Source organism: Phoenix dactylifera, chromosome 1 (genome assembly GCF_009389715.1).
Source record: "Phoenix dactylifera cultivar Barhee BC4 chromosome 1, palm_55x_up_171113_PBpolish2nd_filt_p, whole genome shotgun sequence".
Classification (NCBI taxonomy): domain Eukaryota; kingdom Viridiplantae; phylum Streptophyta; class Magnoliopsida; order Arecales; family Arecaceae; genus Phoenix; species Phoenix dactylifera.
The window spans coordinates 7,509,403-7,515,402 of record NC_052392.1 but is presented as its reverse complement, the minus strand read 5'-3'; positions in this window follow the sequence as shown (position 1 = coordinate 7,515,402).

The following is a 6,000-nucleotide window of genomic DNA, read 5'->3' as shown; positions in this document are numbered from 1 at the left end:
AACTTCGAGATGCTTGCTTTAGTCCATAGATGGACTTTTGCAGCTTGCAGACCTTGTGATCTCCATCACTGGAAGTGAAACCCAAAAGCTGTTCCATATAGATGTCTTCATCAAGATATCCATTCAGGAAAGCTGTTTTCACATCCATCTGCCTCATCTTATTAATTTCTGAAATGCTGCAATGGCAAGCAATATTCGGATGGATTTCAGCATGGCTACAGGTGAAAAGGTCTCCTGATAGTCAATGCCCTCGCGCTGACTATACCCTTTCGCCACAAGCTTTGCCTTATAGGTCTCTACCTCTCCATCCGAACCTATCTTTCTTTTGTAGATCCATTTGCATCCAATAGGTACAATACCTTCTGGTGGATCTACTAAGGTCCAGACTTGGTTGGAATGCATAGAGTCTAACTCTGACTTCATAGCTTCCAACCATTTCTCAGAAGCGATATCAGATATCGCCTCGTCGTAGGTTTTGGGATCCTGCGTGTGATCCCTATCTCCCACTAGGAACATTTCCTCGGTATCCTCTTCTAGTATACCTAAGTATCTATCGGGAGGATGGGAGACCCTACTAGATCTGTGAGGTGGTTGAGGGACATCGTGTACTGGCTCTGTATGAATGGGTTCGATAGGATCCATGACTCGTTGCTTTTCAGAGACTTTCTCTTCAAGCTCAATTTTTCTCCCACTACCTCTATCAAGGATAAACTGGTTTTCCAAGAAGATGGCATGACGGCTCATAAACACATTGTGCTCCTCTGAGACGTAAAAATTGTATCCTAATGACTCTTTAGGATATCCTATAAAACGAGCACTTATGGTCCTAGCCTCCAGTTTGTCCACCTGTAGTCTTTTGACGTGGGCCGGACATTCCCAAATCTTGAGATGACCAAGACTTGGTTTCTTACCATGCCATATCTCATACGGTGTGGTAGGAACGGATTTAGAGGGAACTCTATTCAACAAGTAAATAGCTGAAAATAGGGCATCCATATAAAGAAATAAGGGTAAATCAGTGAAGCTCATCATGGACTGGACCATATCAATAGAGTCTGATTCCTCCTCTCTGACACTCCATTGAGCTGAGGTGTACCAGGAGGAGTCCATTATGAAACTATACCATTCTCCTTGAGATAATCACGGAACTCTCCATTAAGGTATTCACTTCCTCGATCTGATCGAAGAACCTTAATGAGTTTTTGTGCTTATTTTTCTACTTCATATCTAAGCTTTTTGAACCTTTCAAAAGTTTCATATTTGTGTCTCATACACATATCCATACCGTGAGTAATTATCGGTAAAATGAAGTAAAAAATTATAACCCCTAGCCTGCACATCGAATGGGCCACACACATCAGTGTGTACTAGGATAAGTATTTCAGTGGACCTCCCTGCGTCCTACAAAGGATAACTTGGCCATCTTTCCTTGAAGGCAGAATTCACAAATCAAATATGACTCGAAAGTCAATGAGCCCAAAAGCTCATGTTTCTCCAATTTGTTTATTTTGTCTTCTCCTATATGGCCAAGCCTGAGGTGCCATAAATACTTTAGATTTGTCTCATTTTTGGATCTATTAGATCCTATGGTATTCACTGTTTGCTCAGATATATTCACAGATACATCCATATGTATGTGATAGAGACTGTCAATCATAAAACCATTTTGAATCAATTTAATTTTCAAATAAATAAAAATCTTTCTTTGCTAAATAAAATACAGAAATCAAATTTCTACCAGCAATAGGTAACAGTCCCTAAATATCCTGAGCATATCTGACAAACCTTCTGAAGGTCTGTCACCCTTCATGTTCTTTATGCTTCCCATGTATATAGGACAGTTCCTCTTCCAATGGCCGTCCATTATGCAATGGAAACACTTTTCCTTGCAATTGGCCTTTTTCTTGGAACTTCCTAACTTGGTGTTTTCTTAGTCTTCTGCTTCTTCGCAGGCTTCTTCTTCTTCCAAATAGACTCTCTGTTGAAAGTAGAAACCAACTTGACAGCGAAAACGATGCCCCTTGAACTTCTTCAAGGTCCCTAAGTTAGTTACCAATTTATTCAACAATTCTATTTTGGTGCATACAATCTTGTTCATATGGTAATTTACTATAAACTGTTCATATGAAGCTAGAAGGGATTGTGGGATCAAATCCGTTTGCAATTCCTTGTGCATGGTCATGCCGAGCTTCTCAAGCTTCTTCAAGTCCTTTATCATGGTCAAACCATGATCGTGGACAGACTGCCCCTCACGCATCTTTGTCTTAAAGAGCCTCTTGGACACTTCAAAACATGCTGCGCGACTCTGATCATCATACAACTCTTGTAGGTGATTTAATATGTCCCTGGCAGTCTCATGTTCTCATGCTAGCATTGTAATTCATTGGACATGGATGCCATTGTGCAACACCTAACTTTATTGTCATTGTTCGTCCACTTAACAAGCGTCTTACGCTGATCAGTGATCGGACGGATTGGTAACACGGGGATTCCATGGTCTAGCATATACCCAAATTTCTCATAATTCAAAACGATTTTTTTTTTTTTGAAATTTGCTGAGCCAATCTTTATAATTGGGTTTGGTCAAACGGTTATTCTATAGGATATGAGTTAAGAGTCTAGAAGCTGACTTTAGAATCCTCAGAGAGTAAAGATTCTAGTTAGACTTTTGTACTTGATCCTAATCTGTTCTAAGGTCTTTTAGAACAAATGTAACTCCCACTATTTTCTCGAATTCCTCACACTCCCCTGGTAGGAAAACGGAAATCCCACACGACTAGGGTTTCTAGTGGGTACTGCGGTCCCACCTATTTACATGCCACCTCACCTAACAGTTATTGGTGACACATAGATTGATGAATGTACAACTCTTGTACAATGCTTCTCAAGCATGTTGCAGTGTAACTTGGTCTCTAAGCCATGAAAACCTCACCTAACAGTTATTGGTCTCATTTCTTAGTTAAGTCAGACCCACCGTATAACCGTAGGAATAAAGTCGTCATTGGGTCCTCACCTAACAGTTATTGGTGCCCAACCCCACATTTATCCTACAACATCTCATATCTATAGAGAGGTCCAGCCCCCCGATGCAACTTGACCACTGTATCCAGCCGAGACAAATCAACATCAGAAAGGCCTTAGCAGCTCTACTACAGTGTAAGACCTATTGACTTAATATTGGTTAATCAGGTCTTAGTGTTTGCAACTTGAGCTCTTCATAAGAGGTAATCGAACAATTGGCCAGGTAAGCAGGTGGGAGGCTCCCCTTACTCAGAGAGTAAGGTCCTAATTAAGTAACCACCTTTCATGCTTTCCTAGACACCAATTAGATCAATTAATATGACTTGCTCATGTTGGTTCACTCTTGACTTGATTGAGGAGATTTTAATTTAGGTCTCAATTGGGTTTGTTACATCACATGTAAACCTATCTACCCGGCTTTCATTCACATCACATGCAAACGGCACATTGCAGGCAGTTATAATCGCAGCAATAATTAAAGCTAAACTTTAAATAGGTGATGATCATGGATTCTAGTTAGGTCGTATTACAAGCACATGCACGTCAATCGATCAATTGGTCTTCAACTCTTGAATTGGCTCCAAGCCTCCTTGATTCGATCCTTGATCAACTCTTGATCCAATCACCATCAACCGCTTAGATCACCTGTTCATCTCATGACTTGTCTTCAACTTGATCGTTGACGTACATCACATCACAGAAATACAACCAGATGTAAAATAAAAATAATAATAAATTACATCTCCTTTTAGGAGGCACGCAGGCCTCTCAAAACATCAAATAAGATGCATGCAAGCATCTGAAAAATTACATGACATCACAGATCACATCACAGGTCATTACATTTGATACCAAAAGGGTTTGAATCCTATGATCATCACCACATGCAGCAATTATAATTTTCAGATCTGAAAACTAACTGATTATCTCATGATATAGGTTGCTGATCATGCTAATCATGATTCTAAACTTTGTAATCTCATTAACAATGCAATTAGAATCATCATCTTATCATATAAAAATCAGCATGCAAAAATCAGCACCCTAGAAAAAATCTGCATGCAGAAAATTTTCAGCATGCATAATCTTTCAATTTTCAGATCTAATAAGCCTACTAATAATTAATCCTTACCTTAATCTACGAAGCCTAGGCTCTGATACCACTGTTAGAAAACCCCGATCATGCCGCTGAAATTTAAAAAAAAATTCAGATGTAGTGGAAGAGGCATGCGCGGGATCAATCGTTCATCGCATGAACGTTGTTCAAAAACCGTTAGTAGATAGATAAGGATTAAAAACTTTTTAAAACATTAGAATATCAGATCTTCACCTTGTGCGGGTAGATGATCACCGCAAACTGAAGTTCGTGGTTTAGGATGAAGGTTCGTTTGAAGCCGTTCAAGTGCCCGGCCTCTACGGGTATCCACACGAAGCAGAAAACCGATCCAAGCTTTCTATCTCCCCGGGGTGCTAGCTCCCTTGCAGAGATAACTTTGATGGCTGATATCCTCCCTTTCAATCAATCCTTGATTGTGCTTGGGAGGAGGAAGAAGAAGGATGAAGAGAAGAAGAGGAACGAAGCCCTGCAGCCTTCTTTTTCTTCCTTGCGTTGGAACCAAACGGTGGAGGAAGAAGGAGGCCACCAAGATCCTTTTCTTCCCTTTGTTGTTGGTGGCTGAAAAGAGAGGAGAGGAGGGTGGCCACGTGATCATTAGGGCACCTCCTTTCAAAGCCTTATAAAGGCATCTAGGGCTCCTATTTGGTTTAGTCCAAATCATGAATCAATTGGGTTCAATCTATGCTAGTCCTAATCCAATTAGAACTTGAATGAACCATGACTCAATTGAACTCTTCAATCCTAATCCAATTAGGAGTCATATTGATTCATTAGATTAATAATTAATTTGGACTTAAGAAATCCTAATCCAATTAGGACTTGTTTAATTCTAGTCCTAATCCAATTAGGACTCTAATTTGAATTCGAAGTCCTAATCCGATTAGGACTCTAGGAATCCTACTCCAAGTAGGAATCCAAATTTAATTCAAAACTCCTAATCTAATTAGGATTGTAGGAATCCTACTCCAAGTAGGAATCCTAGTCCTACTCCAAATAGGATTCCCAGTCCAAGTAGGAATTCCAGTCCAAGTAGGAATCTCAGTCCAAGTAGGATTCCTAGTCCTAATCCAATTAGGACTCTAGGAATCCTACTCCAAGTAGGACTCTTGTTTTAAGTCCAATTAATTAATTCTCTTTGTTCCTTCTTCAGCTTATTATCAATCGAATTGATTACTTGTGATTCCTAATCACGATTCAACCATCGGATCGGTCAATGCCTCTAGTGTGTGTGACCCCATAGGTTCTACTCTGACTGGTAGTGAGATATATTGTGATCTCTATCACAATATCATTGAAAACTCCTTTCAATGGGTCGGAACGATTCCAACTCTACTCATTAGGGCTTATCGATCATCGAGATAATCCCTATGAGTCCCACCATCCACCAGTGACACCTAGCAGCATGTAGTGGCTACCCAGCAGAATAGAATGATGAACCTCTAGGTGCAGTTATCGTGTGATACAGTCCTACTATCGTGGATCCCTACAGGACGGAGGTCATGGATAACTCATCAAACCCCTTCGTCTGTTATATGTCAAGATTTATTTGACTCGAGTGCGATAGTGGAAAACTCTTTCTCCACTTTCTATTACTGCCCTGGCCAAGGTCTTAGAACTCAGTCTAACAAATCACATAGGATCACTCCTCTTCTATCAAGGTCGATAGATTCCATGTAAGTGCATACCCTACTCCTACAGTGAACTTAATGCAGCCAATCTACACTACAAGGACCCATATGACTAGAGACCATGTATACGTGTAGTCAAACTACAATAACCTCACTGTGAGTAGTTGAAGCACCGCAGGTCAAAGGACCAGTCATACTACTGCAACATCAAGCAAGTCACTGACGAGTGGATAG